This window comes from Triticum dicoccoides, chromosome 2A, assembly GCF_002162155.2.
Source record: "Triticum dicoccoides isolate Atlit2015 ecotype Zavitan chromosome 2A, WEW_v2.0, whole genome shotgun sequence".
Classification (NCBI taxonomy): domain Eukaryota; kingdom Viridiplantae; phylum Streptophyta; class Magnoliopsida; order Poales; family Poaceae; genus Triticum; species Triticum dicoccoides.
Window position 1 is genome coordinate 141,871,226 of NC_041382.1, and position 17,437 is coordinate 141,888,662.

The following is a 17,437-nucleotide window of genomic DNA, read 5'->3' on the forward strand; positions in this document are numbered from 1 at the left end:
GCCACCTGAAAGACCATATCCGAATTTTTTTTGCCCAGACCTCCATGAATGTCATTTCAGCTGAAATTTTGCACGCAATTAGAAATTTTGTCAATGTTCATCACAAAAAAATAGATTTTTTTTTTGAATTTTTACTATTTTTTTGATTTTACTGTTCATTCGGGAGCATATGTGCTCGGGATCAAATACTCCATGTCCGAAGAAACACACACACACACACACACACACACACACACAAGCCTATGTACGTTTCCAATATACTTCCTCTGTCCGAAAAAGTTTGTCCCTTAAATGGATATATCTAGCATCAAGTTAGTGCTAAATGAGGGACAAGCTTTTTCGGACGGAGGGAATACATAGCAGTTCTCAAAAGAAAATGAGTGCACCTAGACAATCCTTATTGTCCTAACTGCAATAAGAGGGCGGAAGAGACCACTATGCATCTTTTATGGGATTGTAACTTTGCACAAGATTGTTGGAACTCATTGATACCAAATAGAAAGAGAGGTGCATCTGTGTATGAGGACACCACCTTTGCAAGGGAACTCCTTTCAAAACAATTTGCTTCGGAAATTGTTATATTGGGATGTTGGAATGTATGGATTTAGAGAAATGACAAAATTTTCAGAGCTCCGCAACAGTCAATTCAGGCATGAAGGTTCTATTGAAGCAAGACCTGAAACTCCTAAGATTCAATATTAAGGATAAGTATGAACAAAGTTTCTCCAAGTGGTTATACAATAATTTGTAAATCCATGACTCTTATACCTAGAACAGGCATTGGCTAGGTCCTCACTTGGATCTTTGGCCTTTTAGGTCTTCTTTTCCACTTTTTTGTAATATATTGGGCTTTTATAAATTATACCGTACACCTATTATTCTACGGTTTGGGGGTAAAAGAAAACGTTTCAAACATATGTTCTTTCAGACTCTTAATAGAAACAACTCATGAGACCAACCCAAACTAATCGCCAAAGGAGTACAATAACTTCATTGAGTTTCAAGAAAAAATTACAAGAACACGAACATATAACATCTAAAAGATAACTTGACCCAGTGGTGGCACATCCATATTAACCAGTTTCCACTCTTGAGCAAATTTGGGTAGCTCATCCGGGTGGTCTCTGCTTGAATATACTGTTCACGAGGCTTCTCCTCCGTTAGATCTTTTTTTAGGATCCTTGATCCGCCACTGACAGCACTCCTAACTTTTTCCCGCAATCGACGCTGCCATCAAGCACCGCCTCTGCCCGGTACTTAAACTTGAACCCCAGCTCCACAAGCTTGTTCGTGTTGACCTGCACTCTGACTCCCTCTCCCACCACCCTAACAATCGACACGCAATGAGAGATTAGTATTAATCACAATTCAAACGCACCATGAGATACCTGATTTGGAACATTTAGTCGAAGAAAAGTACTCTTTCAGCGTCAGCTTGAGCTCCGGGTGCTTGCTCGCGTAGTGCTCCACCAGATCCTGCATGTTGGGGTGTGCGGTGGCGCAGAGGTACCGACCGGCAGCGACGTCGCGCTGGCGCTCCATGCAGAAGACGTGCGCCTTGCAGACGTCGTCGACGTGCACCACCGGCACGGAGCCGAGGAGGGCCTGCGTGAACCTGAGGGCGTTGTGGTAAGGCTCGATGCCGGTGAAAGGCGACAGCATGAAGTGTTGGCTCTCGTTGATGTACGGCAGGAGGGTGTCTCCTCCTACGAGGCCCAGTAACAGGACGACGACGTCGAACGCTCTGCTCTCGGAGGGGCCGTCGTTGTACTTGACTAGCTCCTTCTCGGCGATGCACTTAGAGGAGAGGTAATCCTGCATATATAACATAAGTAACAACAACAAAATGGGGACAGATTGCTTGATAGTACAACAAGTGAGCAGGCTTGTGACAATGTTGCCGGCCTAGCATGCCGAGCCGGCCATTTGCTCAAAATATACTTTCATTTTAAGAACAGGCAAAAGACCGGCAGCTCTTATTCCACACAAACTCCGTGGAATAGCTTATATAATGCACAAGGTTGTCTATATCGCCAGATGCAATATCTTCACACACAAAATTATTCCGGAATTTTAAATTTAATAGGTTTTAAATAATATTATTTAAATAGTTTTAAAACGAAAATATGTGCTGGAAAATAAAAATATTCATGTTTCTTAATATAAAAATGTTCATATATTCGAGAAAAAAGTTCATCACATGTTTAAGAAAAAATCATGTGTTAAAAATGTTCATGTATTTAAAAAATATATATTCAAACACCACTAGATATGTGGTCATATACTTTTGAAAAATTTACTCATTTAGAAAATATTTGTGTTTACAAAAAAATTGTGTTAAAAAAGGTTCACGTGTTTCGAAAAACTACTCAGTATAACATATATGTTTACATACTTCTTAAAATGATATCACCGTGTACAGAAAAAACATCAAAATCGCAAGAAGCACTCACGTCCATGAATTCGTTGTTGTGATCAATGGGCAGGCCGAGCAGAGTCCAGCAGGACTCATTCGCAAACTCTTTGTACCCTTTCCCGTCCTCGTGGAGTGGCGACGCCGTGATAACAGACCCGTACTGATGACACGTCTCACTGACTTGGACCGCTCGCACTGTTGTAGGATGGCACGCGTCGCGTCCTCGATTGCTTCGGTGGTGTCCTTGTACTGCAAAATCAAATCATATAAAAGAAAGGCATGACATAACTTAGCTACAATCGATTAAAGTGAAATGTGACATTAGTGTATGTTGTGATTTGAATAGTCGTGCATGCAACTTGCTAGTAAAATCATCTACAGCCGGCATCCTCAAACGTTCTCTATGCGTCTGAGCACACGTTCCGGTCAGTGACCGGTCACAAAAACGTGACCTGGCCGGGCACCTCTGACCGGTCCTATATGTCGGGTTGGCTGGCACTTCATATCTATCCCATATCTGTGGCGGGTATGATAAGCCGGGACCCGCACGTCGAATTCGATAAACAGGATCCATCACAAATTCCACCAAATCTCCCCCGCCTTATCAGATGAGCCATTTCCTCTCTTCTCCCTTGTCCGCTCCAGCCCTCCCCTAAGTCCACCGCCATCACCGCCACAAAACTCAACCCCGGCCGACGGCCGTCTCACCGCTCCGTACACTTATGCCACCCCGGACGCCACGGTACGTCCGGCTATTCTCGGACTGCACCTTGCCGTCTATGTGTTCGACAAATTGTTCGAGCAGTTTTTTGTGATTCTTATGTAGGCAAAACGATGGATCCTGATGAGGAGTATGGAAACACGAAGCTTGATGAATTAATGCAAAAGAGTTCTTCGATTTGTTGGAGTTGGACGAAGATATCAAGATGATGATGAACATGAGCATCCAGAAGGAAATGGGCAGAGAGGTGGATCACATTCTGAACATCAAGGGTTGTATCAAAGGGAGGATACTTTTGAACCGAGATAGGGTCGCTGGAGCACGACTTCCCTACAAGTACTTTGATCCCAAACCGACATTCTTTGATACATGGTTTCTTCGACGCTTTATATGCAGAAACCCTTGTTCTTGTGCATGATGGAGGGAGTGAAGGAACATGATCCCTACTTCAGGTTCACCAGGGACTGCAGCGGACGACTCTCATTCTTTGTTAAGTAGAAATACACGACTACTATGAGGATGTTTGCACCAGGTACCACTGTTGATGTCGTTGATGAGATGGTTTGGATGGGGAGGACATGCCTAAAGACCACTGTGAGATTTCCACACGTCATGGTGCAGGTCTTTGGAGCAAAATATCCAAGAGAACCAAGTGTGCAAGATACAGAAAAGTTGATGGTGATTGGAGCGGCAAGATGCCTTTCACGTATTCTTGGTTCAATTGATTACATGCAATGGCAATGGAGTAACTTAGCCAAGGGTTGGCGCGGGATGCACCAAGGTCACATCAAAGAGGCCAGCATCATACTCGAAGTAGTCACATCAATGGACTTGTGAATTTGCTATGCTTTCTTTGGCATGTCTGATTCTCACAACGACATCAATGTGCTACAGCGATCTCTCATGTTCAGGAGACTTTGCAATGGGAAGCGTCGCCGTACGCAGACATGGTTTGGAAACAGCGAGCCCCGCAACAGCATCACTTCTTCACGTGGCTTGTGATGAGAAATAGGTGTTGGACCTCCGACAGATTGGCCCGGAGAGGCCTTCCGCATCAACAGGCCTTCCCACTCTGCAACCAAGCCAAAGAGACTATAAATCCCATCCTACTGACCTGTGTTTTGCCCGCATAGTGTGGGGACGCATTTGGCAGGGCCTCAGGTGTCCGGACCAGGCACCTATGGCATCTGACACTCTCATAGACTGGTGCACCACGCGGACGACCAGCCAGTACTCAAGGAGAGATCTCAAGGCCATCATCACTCTTAGCCTTTGGGAGATGTGGAAACACAGGAATGATGTCGTTTTTAATGGCACTACAAAAAAACCTGTTAATCCATGACAGTATTCTGGTGACATTCTCGAAAACTGACACAAATTATGACGGTTTTACCAGGTTTGTCACAAAATCCGTCATATATTAGCAACATGAGGATGGCCCCCCAAACCGGTAGCCCAATTATGACAGATAAAAAGGGACCGTCACGGAAACCGTCATGGCTCGACTGACTGGGCCTATATTTTTAGTTCGTATGCACCATTCGGGCCGTCATGGATGGATGGTGCTGATGTGGCAATCCAACGTGAGGAAAAACTCGCGTTGTGATTGGTTGAGGTAACCGTCCCACGGGTCGCAAATCCAGACCGTCTCCTCTTCTGTGATCCAACGGCAAGCAATCAACTCTATCCTCCCCGACTCCCCTGTGGATCTCCGCCCAGTTCTTCCTTCTCCTTTGTCCGCCCAGACTCCCCTGTTCTCACTGTCCTCTTCCAGATCCCCCACCCTCCCCATCCATGGCCGCCGTCACCTCCTCATCCATGGCCATCTTCCAGGAGTAGATCCGCCAACCAACGCGACGATAGCCTCATTCCCAGAGGCGGGACGCCCCTGAAGGCGAACCTAGTGCACGCGGCGCCGATGCCGTTAATGCGGGTCGGGCGGCGGCCAGATCTGCCACGGCCACAACCAGCGTCCTCTCCTCCCTAACCATCTTCCTCCCATGACTGAGAAGAGGGCCTCGTCAAGGATCCCATGGTGGAGGTCAACATGGGAGGCTGCTTCCTTCCTTCCCAGATTGACGGTCCATCAATGGAGGCCATGAGAGTTGCGTGAGCACACACATGGCTGCGCTTCAAGGTCAGCCCTTGCCCATCTTTTCTATTCGATTTGATTTGACCTCCTTCCCTGATTTCCTTCCCCACGTAGCTGCAGCTCAATAGATGCAGGGACGCCGCAATGGAGCAAGTAAGGTGTCCCTTCTGCCACTGTTTCTTCAGATCCGCAACGGCCAGCCATATCCAGCGCCCCTGTACCAACGTGGTGGTAAGACGAACGACCTTCCTTCCCCTTTGCAGCATTTTAGTTTACCTCCCCCTGCCTAGCTAGCAAACTAGTTTGCTTTGGTCCAATCTGATCCTATCCTATCCATGGAGCAGATTGGATTTTGTTTCAGTTTACTTTGTACATGCATGGATGGTTGGTTTCAGAGAGAGAGATGGATGGTTAAGGCCTTGTTTTTGTTTTGTTTTAGCTATAACAAATTTATCAACCGAGCTAGCTTTCAACTTATTTTTTACAGTTGGTCCTGCTTAGGCCAAATTGATCCATTTGCTTGGTTCCATTTATACATAGCTCTTCATGCCCAAGTAAGATTAAATATTGCTGCCAATCTGATGCCACAATTGGCGTCTTTGTTTACTGTTATGTTATGTGTGCCACTGAACATTCAACCTTTAACCATTGCTTGTGTAAAACCAGACTTTCTTATTTTGTGAACGGAGTGTTTGCTTGCTGTACTGCAAAAATAATTCATTCATCGCTCATTTGACATGTGCAAGCAATGTGTACAGACTGCATTTAGATTCCAGCCCAACTAGATTTTAGTTGAAGCGTTTGACCAACCATCTTGGTTTGCTGCATTTTCGCCTTACTAGCTTTTTATTCTTCTTCATGTTTTGAAGGGGTTGTTTGTTGGCACAGGCCCGACCTCACGCCGATGTAGCCGAGTACTTTCTGGCGATACACGCGTACGAGACAGCTCGATTACTTTCCGAGCTTGCCGAGTAACTGGTTGGAGACGTAGACGTTGCCGAAGTGCACGTAACACCGAAGCAGCCTAGCAAACTGCTGGATTGATTTTCTCCTGGACGCTAGCACACGCACGTACAAAACTGCAAGCCGCCGGCTTGCCTGATACGAGCTAGTTTAGCACGCACACACGCGAACACGAACCAACACAGAGACGCCGAGATGATGGCTAAAGGCCCGTGTCGAACCTTTGCTTTTCTTTCTATATTGATCTGACTTACATTTACAGGGCAGCCACGTACAATATATACAGAACCTATATTCTACTAGTACATGACCGACTTGGCTCAGGATGAATAGTCTGTACCGGACAAGCTAACCTAATCGTGATTAAGTCCAACATTGTTTAGGATAGCCATGAAGCAGAAAGAACAAACATGGCACTTTAGCAAGACCATAATGATCCTGATACTCTTATCATTTTGTTAATGACATATGTGTCCTGTCAATGCTTGCTGGACGCTAGTCCTACTGGATAGTATACCTAATTCTTTGCGCTTTAGAACATTCAAGAGCTCTTTAGTCCTACCAAAAAAATGTTTTTATGTTTACCTTACACAAAATATTCATATTTCTTACTTTTTAACTCATCTACTCACTGGTCACTGCCTAAAATTTCTACTGGATAGGGATTGTTTGGTTAGTGCTCCTGTTCTTGGTGAGCTAAACATATTTGTTTGTTTGTTTGATTTGGAGCATCAAACGCTCTCCATCAATGACCGGGACCCCATGCCTAAGTTGTTGAGTGCCTCATTTTATTCATCTTCACCATATATTCATTTGATTGGCTGCTACATCTTCAGTTAAATACTTGTGCTACTGTCCAGATTTTGTTAAATTGGACTGACTAGATATCTTTTCTTGTTATTTTTTTGGTGAGAAATAAATATCGCAATTTGTCTTATATTTTCCTTCAACTTGTCACACTGGTTACGTTGACTATATATTTTTCTTCCGTACAATTTTGATATGATCTTGCATTTCATTTTCTGGTTTCTCAAGAGGTGGAAGAAATCTCTTGAGGCCAAACCGCAGGGAGGACGACGGTCAACAATGGGTACAAGTTCTCAAGGTCCCAGGGAACTGGGTACAGGTGCGGCTGCGTGCTCGCTGCGCATCCAAGGTACAGTAGCGGCACCAAAGCTGCCACTTTCTCCCTATCCGTAAATGTTTGATATGGCCAGCGGCGACATGATTTGTTTCTATATAATCATCTCGACACAATAGGGAACTCACTATATTCGGATTGCTTTTCTTTCTGTCCATCATTGGATTTCACTATGGTCTTAATCAGGTCCAATTTTATCATTTTGTGTTGTTTTCATGAACATCTCAGATCTCATAATGTTGTATGCATCATTGTCACGCGGCTTGTTATTCCTCTTCTTTTTTCACATGATTGTACTTTATGAATGACTAGCTAACTGACTGGACCCTTTTGCATTGACTAGCATTTTTTTTACCAACCTATATATAGAACCAAACCATGGAACTGATTTGCTCTCTATTGCGACTGAACGTTGTATTGTGAAATTAAGAAAGGGAAAGAATATATGTACCAGGATCTTTTATCATCCATTTCCGTGCTACTGTTTCTTTTCCTGTTTGATATTTCGAACGTGATGTTATGTTATCCTGAAAACGTTGTTAGTTGCTAGCTTGTGCTGCATTGGTGTCACAGTAAAAATACCATTATTTGATGCTGACATGCACGGTTCACTTTACCTTTGGTACAGTTTTGTGTATGGATGAAAACCCATGCTTCAACCCATACTTTTGATTTTTTGAGTTAGTCTTACGGTTTGTCTATGTGCAGGCAACGTCGCGCCGTTCCTCGGGAGCATATGTTGAGGCGATATGCTGGCTTTCCTTCAATGATGTCGGCAAGGGTGGCTGGATCTGTGTCCAGGATGGCATGGGATTGACCCACGGTTGATGTCTATTATGCGCTGGGCGGCAGTGACTGTAAAGTAGCATAGAGTGTTCTCTAGCACGTGTTTGTACATTGAAGTTTCTTGTGTTTTTGCTCCTCCACGTGGTATCATCTGGTGTGTGTAATTTTTTTTGGGTTTTTCCTTTTATTTAATCACATAGCATGTATTTTCTTAAAAACATATTGGCTTAAAATAAAAAAATCATGGACCAAGAGAATTGCGAGATGGGCTAATCTATATGGCTGAAATTAGTCGGGCTTGGACCGATTTGAAATTTAATGTGCTGAAATTCCAATTGGGCCGACTACATGGGGGTAGGTCTTGCATTGAGATGGAAAATAATGGGCCGTAATTTTAATTGGGCTGCTAAGTTCATGGGCTGCCACGTCAGATCCATGTCAAATGATGACGTGGTAGAAAAGTTAATGCCGTTATGAGCATGTCAGGTAAGTGCCATCCATGACGGTCAAAAGCTGTCATGAATCAGTGACGGTTTCACAGATCCGTCAAGGATAGCATTGTGGTCAAATTATGACGCGATATACATGATAGATTTCAAATCCGTCACGCGTGTTCTTCCTTGACGATTTAACACTGGTCCATGACGGATTTATACCGTCACGTATTAACAGGGTTCTTGTAGTGTGGCGCGCTTCCATCCCCGCAGCAGGTGATCTCCAACATCCATCGGGAAGGCGGAAACTGGCGGACGACGGGACTCCTTAAAGGAGATTTAGAGTCTTTCTTTGAAGATCTAACTAGGTGGGTGATACGTCTCCAACGTATCTATAATTTTTGATTGTTCCATGCTATTATATTATCCATCTAAGATGTTTTATATGCATTTATACGCTATTTTATATGATTTTTGGGACTAACCTATTAACCTAGAGCCCAGTGCCAGTTTCTGTTTTCCTCTTGTTTTTGAGTATCGCAGAAAAGGAAAACCAAACGGAGTCCAATTGACCTGAAATTTCATGGACATTATTTTTGGACCAGAAGAAGCCCACGGAGTATCGAAGATGGGCCAAAAGAGTCCCGAGGCACCCACGAGGGTGGGGGGCATGCCCTCCCCCCTGGGTGCGCCCCCTACCTCGTGGCCGCCTCGGGGACCTCCCTGACTTGTTCCCGACCCCAACACCTCATATATATACACCTAAACTTCTAGAAAGAAACCTAGATCGGGAGTTCAGCCGCCGCAAGCCTCTGCAGCCATCGAAAACCAATCTAGACCCGTTCCGGCACCCTGCCGGAGGGGGAATCCCTCTCCGGTGGCCATCTTCATCATCCCGACGCTCTCCATGATGAGGAGGGAGTAGTTCACCCTCGGGGTTGAGGGTATGTATCAGTAGCTATGTGTTTGATCTCTCTCTCTCTCTCTCTCTCGTGTTCTTGATTCGGCATGATCTGTATGTATCGCGAGCTTTGCTATTGTAGTTGGATCTTATGATGTTTCTCCCCCTCTATATCCTTGTGACGAATTGAGTTTTCCCTTTGAAGTTATCTTATCGGATTGAGTCTTTAAGGATTTGAGAACACTTGATGTATGTCTTGCATGTGCTTATCTGTGGTGACAATGGGATATTCACGTGATCCACTTGATGTATGTTTTTGTGATCAACTTGCGCGTTCTGTGACCTCGTGAACTTATGCATAGGGGTTGGCACACGTTTTCATCTTGAATCTCTGGTAGAAACTTTGGGGCACTCTTTGAAGTTCTTTGTGTTGGTTGAATAGATGAATCTGAGATTGTGTGAAGCATATCGTATAATCATACCCACGAATACTTGAGGTGACACTGGAGTATCTAGGTGACATTAGGGTTTTGGTTGATTTGTGTCTTAAGGTGTTATTCCAATACGAACTCTAGGATAGATCGGACGGAAAGAATAGCTTCGTGTTATTTTACTACGGACTCTTGAATAGATCGATCAGAAAGGATAACTTTGAGGAGGTTTCGTACCCTACAATAATCTCTTCGTTTGTTCTCCGCTATTAGTGACTTTGGAGTGACTCTTTGTTGCATGTTGAGGGATAGTTATATGATCCAACTATGTTATCCTTGTTGAGAGAACTTGCACTAGTGAAAGTATGAACCCTATGCCTTGTTTCCTAGCATTGCAGTACCGTTTTCGCTCACTTTTATCATTAGTTACCTTGCTGTTTTTATATTTTCAGATTACCAAAACCTATATCTATCATCCATATTGCACTTGTATCACAATCTCTTCGTCGAACTAGTGCACCTATACAATTTACCATTATATTGGGTGTGTTGGGGACACAAGAGACTCTTTGTTATTTGGTTGCAGGGTTGTTTGAGAGAGATCATCTTCATCCTACGCCTCTCATGGATTGATAAATCTTAAGTCATCCAATTGAGAGAAATTTGCTACTGTCCTACAAACCTCTGTATTTGGAGGCCCAACAACGTCTACAAGAAGAAGATTGTGTAGTAGACATCAGTGGGCCAGCCCAGAGTAGCCGGCTATTGTTGTGGGGATCATGGTAGATCCAGTGCTTGTAACCAGGTGTATGTAAACTTGGGTGGAGGGTTCTATCCCTACTCTTCTTCTATCAATATATGATATGCACGCTCGTGCATATTCTAGAAAAAAACATTATCAACGGGCACGACTACAACATGAGGTACTACCTTGCAGATAATATATATCCTCGATGGGCGGCATTGTGAAGACCATATCCAATTCCCATGACAACAACAAAGTCATTTTGCAAGAATGCAAGAAGCAACTAGGAAGAATGTGGAGAGGGCATTTGGAGTGTGCCAAGCTCGTTGGGAAATTATTCATGGATCTGCTATGATGTGGTAATCATGGAATTTGTGGAAGTTGATGGCATGTTGTGTCATTTTACACAATATGATTGTTAAGGACGAGTGTGAAGGGGCGGTTCGAACTCATGATTTTGAGAAGCCTGGTGAACAAGTCCACATCCCGAAATAAGATGCGAATTAGATTACAATTTTTTTGCAAATTCGTCATAATCTTTTAGATGAACAAGTGCACATGTGGGTCCACTACTAACTAATCTTGCAGAGCATATGTGGACCCACAATAGAAACTAAGAAGGACCAAAGAGTTTAATGTTTGAATTGTGCACTTCAAAAAAATGTTTGAACTATATACGTTAAAATTATGAAACTACACAATGATCTTATGATATTAATGTGTATGATGGACGTGTATGGATTTGAATGGATTTAAAGGGTTAGATATGAGGAGTGTCGTTGTCCCGCAGGAGATATGAGGGGCTCGTAATGCAAGAGCATTGCTGGATGGCGGGCCGTCTTGCGCGGCATGGCCTCACCCACGACGACGTGTGTGCCCTATGCGACCAAGAGCCAGAGACGATGCAACATCTTCTTGTAGGTTGTTCCTTCTCTAGGCAAATATGGCATGAAATACTTAGTTAGGTGAGTGCACCAACTAGCCTACCAGATGGTGACACCCGCTTCCAAACATGGTGGACAACTTCGTCCGACCAAGCGCCAGCCTCCGCTCGCAAGGGCCTCGCATCCATCACCATCCTCAATGTGTGGTGGATATGGAAGCATCACAACGGATGCGTCTTCAACCATGATCAGCAATCGGCCTCTCAGCTTAACACCATCATCAAAGACGAGGCGCCTCTGGGCTAAGGCCTGTGCTACAGGGATAAGAAACATCATTCCCGAGAGTTAGCCTTTTTGTGTTTTGGGGGTGAGCAACCCCTTTTTCTGTTTGCTCCATCACTCACAAACATGCCTCTAGCACACATGGCTGGTGAGTGTGTGTAATCTCATGTTGACACTCTTCTTCTATGAATGAAAAGGTATGCAAACTTTGCGTATTCGCGAAAAAAAGATATGAGGGGCTGCCCAACAGGGGTCACTCACGGGCACGTCGACCGATGTGTAGGGGGGCGGATTGCCAATCTGATTGCAGAAGCTCTAACACAAGAACGCTCTTACATGGGTGACCGCTGACCGTAGCCACGGTTATTTTTTCATTGCATGATTGCATGAATCATGTACCGTATTACTCTTCCTCGTGAGTCTAAGACGCGCACATTTCAAGGTTCAACTATGTCCATCAATTACACCGAGATTACTTCATTGCCATCAATTTTGGCCTAAGCATGACTCTGGATTAGTTTAAAGTGTAATGCAACAAATTGCCAATACACCAAAAATGAATCAAGATGGATAAATAAAATGAAGACATCGTGGATTACCCGTGTTGAGATGGCGATAGGAAATTTCATCTTGTTTCACAATATTTATGATCATGACTGAAAATATAAGTTATGTGACTTCAAAATTATATCTCCGGTCCAGCAGCGGACCAGAGGGCCCGACGATATGCGCGCGTTAAGGCACTAGTGGAGGTGGGGTGGTGGTTGGCGGGGTGCGGTGTTGTGTCACTTGGTGGGTGGAGTCGGCTTGCCGGTGTTCTACGATGGTGTTGCAGCACGGTGGCGGTCTCTGGCGGGTATGGCTATTCGGGTTGGCATGGTCGATGACTTTTCCTCTAGTGGGTCAATATTGGGCGACGTGCGATGGACTTCCCTGTTGCAGTTTGGCTTTGGCATTGTTTGTGGCTTTGGACGAAAGTCTTGTTCGACTTTGTCGGTGTTGGCAACGACGACACTCTTCACGACGCTCCATTCTTGGTGAGTGTTTGAGAAGCATTGGCACCTCCCATCCGATGGGGTCCATTACTTCGGGTGATAGCCTTGACTTGGCTTGCTGGGTCAGACTGTGGCGGCATTTTCCATGTCGTTTCCTTCTTGGAGGCACGGTCCTTGGAGTTCTGATCCCGTGGTTGGCGCATGTCCCAGCATTGGCAGATCCCAAGGGGGCCAACGATTTAGGGTGCGGTCAGGCATGGAGCGGCGATGCTTCCGAGTATGGTGTCTTGCCTTCCTCTGATTCTAGGGAGGCCCGGGACCGCTTCCCTTCTGTGTTAGCGTCTCTCTCAAACGGCGAGGTGGTGGCAGTTCAAGTGCTCCTTAGTTGATTTTGTGTCATTTTTTACGGCTCTCCTGGCCTAGGTTAGCTAGGTTTTTGTCGCCATGGGTACTGGTGGGTTTTGCCTGGTTTTTCTCTAATTAACCGAGCTATGTTCGCTTGTTGGGTCTGGTTTTCCTTGTAAACTGGCTCATTTCTGTAGGTTTTTTGGGTTCGGTTTTCCGTATAAACAGGACATGTTCTATCCTTCTAATGGAAATTGCAGGTAGCCCCTGCCCTCTCGAAGAGGTTCTTCGAAAGAAAATCATTGAATACATTTTTTGGAATACGAATTCAACTATATAACCTTTTGTCACACATAACTTATATTTGTTTGATTATATTGATGACCAAGGTAAAATCTCGTAATGCACACGGGTATTACTTGAGTATTTTTATAGGATGCTAGAAGACATATTGAGTTCATCCAAACAAATCTGATTCTTTTTAAATTGCATTTACTATTTTTTTGGATTTTAGTGCTTATATTGATGTATTTGAGCTCGGAGCAGATGATTCATGTCCCTGTCTCAGTACTTTCTTTATTTTCGTAAATATAGGAGTGCCTCCTTTATGCGGGTGTATTTAAGTTTGGATGTTCGGAATTATTAAAATTGTTGGAAAAATCTGAAAGATGGAGACATTTCTGAATGTTTGTGTTAAAAAAAATAAAGTTGTCGAACACCAGAAGTGAGAGTTGCAGGTGGTGATTGTCCTTCCGAAAGTGCCACAGTAGCTATCGGACAATGACCACTAGACCCTTGCTGGTCTTCCTGGTCAGCTGACCGCGGAATAACCTTTCCTGTGTGAACATATGTCCACCCGTGTTGTGTTTGTGATAGCAAAAGTGTTACTCTAATCCCCGCAAAGGTTCCGATAAAATTGTAAAAAGAAAAAACCAAAACAATTTGAAACCTTTTGTGGACGAACATCAATAATTATTCTAACATCCAGCAAAATTTCGCCACCGAATGGCATCCATAGTGATTTGTGCCCAAATTTTTTAGAAAATTGAGTGCTCCAAATGTGTGTGCTTTTTTGCGGGGTCCAAATGTGTGTTTTTGATTCCCAAATTCTGCTTTTTTTGTACATGCCTGATGCCTCCACAGATGTCTTTTGTAGGTGATTTTTTACAGTATTGTTTTTTGGATTTTACTGTTTACGTGGGTATTTTTGAGCTCGGAGCAGATGATCCATGTCCCTGTGTACCTTCTTGTATAATTAAGAAGTACCCTTGTGATCCTCCTGATCGAGACACAACCGGCCGAGAAGACTAACGAGTGGGTTACCTTGGAGCTGCCGGAGTTGTGCTGCAGCGGGGTGGCGACGAGGAAGACGAACTCGCAGCCCTGGATGGCCGGCTCGAAGGAGGCGGCGTCGTAGATGTCCGCCTCGAACAGCACCAGCCTCTCCGCCGCGCCGGGGAGCCCCCTCAGCAGCCCCGTCTTCTTCTCATCCCCTGCGTGTCCACGACGGACCAAGAACGCTCAGAGAAGAATAGAAGACCGCGGGGGCCAACGGCACGCATGAAGACATCAGCGTGAGAGAGGGCGGGCGCATACCGAGGTTCCGTAGGGTCCCGTGGACGGTGCAGCCTCTTTCGAGGAGCTTCTTGACGAGCCAGGACGCGATGTAGCCTGCCGCTCCGGTGACGCATACCTTGCTCATCTTCTCCGGCCGGTCTCTTGTCTATGTCTATCCCTTGATCCTGTCTGTATATGTACGTGTGGGATGGGCGCTGAGTTCTCCCGGGTGATCGTGGGCAATGACGCTGTCGCTAAATATTTTTTTTTGCTACGACGGTCACTAAATTTGCCTCGTCAAAGATATACTCCCTTCATTTCAAAATATAATACGCCCGCGCTTTTGGAGGTTAAACTTTGACCATAAATTTAACAAACGAGACCGACTGCGACGGAAGAAAAAATTACATAATTAAAAACTTCTTTCGAATACGAATTCAGTGATATAACTTTTGCCCCGCCGCAATCAATCTTGATAATTAAACTTACGGTCAAAGTTGAAGCATGTGAATAAAAAAAGTATTACATTATGAAATGGAGGGAGTAATATCGGAGCCCGTAGTGGGTGTCCGGTCCACCATCGGTTAGCCGCCGGAGACTCTTGGAAAAGTGTAAGTTCGCACGCAGGCGGCCGCAGCAACCAATGATTTAGCGAATCTGATGATTATATAGCCGGTTAAAGACACCTGAACGCAGCCTCGGTTGTATTTCCCCGGAACAGAGCAGCCCTGCAGGAGACCGTCACATCCATATGGACATACGTCTTGAGATACAACAACGAGACGGACGGGCATGCTCGATCGAAACCACCATGTGACCGTACTGTGCCAACCGATACATACACTTGTCTAGCGTGCTAATCTAAACCAGCAACCTAAAGAAGAGGAGCTGACGGACGAGCAGACACAGAGACATGTTTCTGCCTCCGCTAACTGTTCGAGTTCTCTAGTTCAGTGCAACCTTTTCCACCTCCGCGGGCGAGGTATTCTTGGGGCCTGTACGTACACGCTGATCAGCTCAGCTGCTCCAAGCTGGACCAGAACGCAGGCAGGATGTTGCTGGGGCGAGCGTAACGCCAACTTCACCGCGCGACCCCATCATGTCCGCACGCGTTTATTTGGAATAAAATGAACGAATAGCGCGGTCCAATGCACGGCTTCAAACGGACAAATGTCCGGATCCCGTCCTTTTCGACCCATCCCCGTCTCAAACTTGTGCTCGGTTTGGGATGAAAGGGATGCGCGCGGACAGCCTGGACGCACGCCCTTGTCCCTCCGTGGCCCGTCTGTCGGGGACACTAGCAGTCCCTCCGCTCCCAACGCTTCCATCCTCTCTCTCCCGCCCCGCCCCGCCGCCGACGCCGCCGCTATTCTCCGGCCGCCTTCTCACCGTGCAGCCCCCGAGCGTCCCTACCAAACCATGTCTCGACATGGCCGCCACCACGCCCGCGCTTTGGCCGTAGTTTTGGCCGTCGATCGGAGGTTTGGCCGTAGCCGTCTTTGTCGGTCGCAGAGGGGAGACGACCGCCGGCGATGTACCACGGCGGCCTCGGCAGCTTCCGACGAGAGCTCCAGAGCAGCCAGTAGCCGGCCGACAACCACCCCTGCTGCGTCGAGGTGATCATCGCGGCCTCTTCGCCACCACGCCCGCAAGGTGTTCGGCATTTTTCCCACAAAGGTATGGACAGTGGAAACGAGTTTTTCTTCCATCACTTCCTTTGTTCATCGGATGATTCGTCGTCGGATGATGAAGGTCGTTCACGACCACATTCAACGGCAGCTTCCTCGGTACAGGGGGTCAGTCCCTGGCCGTGCTCCCAACCTGAACCGCAACAGGGAGAGAGGCCATGCCCTGCTCTATGCCGATTACTTTGCCAACACCCCGCTCTTCAAGCCGGATAAATTTCGTCGCCGTTTTCGAATGTCAAGGCATGTGTTCAATCGTATCCGAGAGGGAGTGGTTGCTCATGACCCATACTTCGAGTGCAAGACGGATGCCCTTGGCAAGCTTGGATTCTTCTATTACCAGAAATGCACCGTGGCCATCCGCATGGTTGCATATGGAATTCCAGGCGATTTGGTGGATGAGTATGTGCGTATGAGTGAGACAACATGTCTGATGTCAATGTACAAGTTTTGCCAGGCTGTGATCGAGGTGTTTGGCCCAGAGTACTTGAGGCAGCCAACTGCCGCTGATACAGAGAGATTGTTGGCGACCAACGCAGTTAGAGGCTTTCCAGACATGCTTGGCAGCATAGATTGTATGCACTGGGAGTGGAAGAACTGTCCATTTGCTTGGCAGGGCCAGTACAAAGGGCATGTCAAGGCGTGCACTATCATATTAGAAGCGGTGGCATCACAGGATCTTTGGATATGTCATTCTTACTTCGGCATGGCAGGTTCTCACAATGATATCAATGTGCTGCAGCGTTCTCCAGTCTTCGCGAGGCTTGCAGAAAGCCACTTCCCACCTGTTAAATTTGAGATCAACGGCCACCGGTACAACAAGGGATACTATCTAGCAGATGGTATATATCCTTAGTGGCCAACTTTTGTGAAGACAATCTCAAAACCCCAAGGTGAGAAGAGAAAGAGATTTGCTCAAATGCAAGAGAGTGTTAGAAAGGATGTAGAACGTGCTTTTGATGTGCTTCAATCCCGGTGGGGTATCGTTCGAAACCCTGCACTGTCATGGGATGAAATGAAGCTTTGGGAGGTGATGACTGCTTGTGTGATCATGCACAA

General features: G+C 45.8%; 1 long non-coding RNA gene and 1 pseudogene across 1 annotated transcript; one reads left to right on the forward strand and one right to left on the reverse strand.

Annotated features, from left to right (window-relative positions):
* Positions 1 to 1,024: 1,024 nt before the first annotated feature.
* Positions 1,025 to 14,838, reverse strand: LOC119359174 (annotated as a pseudogene).
* Positions 5,111 to 8,369, forward strand: LOC119359175. Its single transcript, XR_005172403.1, has 4 exons — positions 5,111 to 5,274; positions 5,344 to 5,460; positions 7,228 to 7,348; positions 8,042 to 8,369. It is a non-coding gene; the product is annotated as an uncharacterized LOC119359175 (long non-coding RNA).
* Positions 14,839 to 17,437: the final 2,599 nt, after the last annotated feature.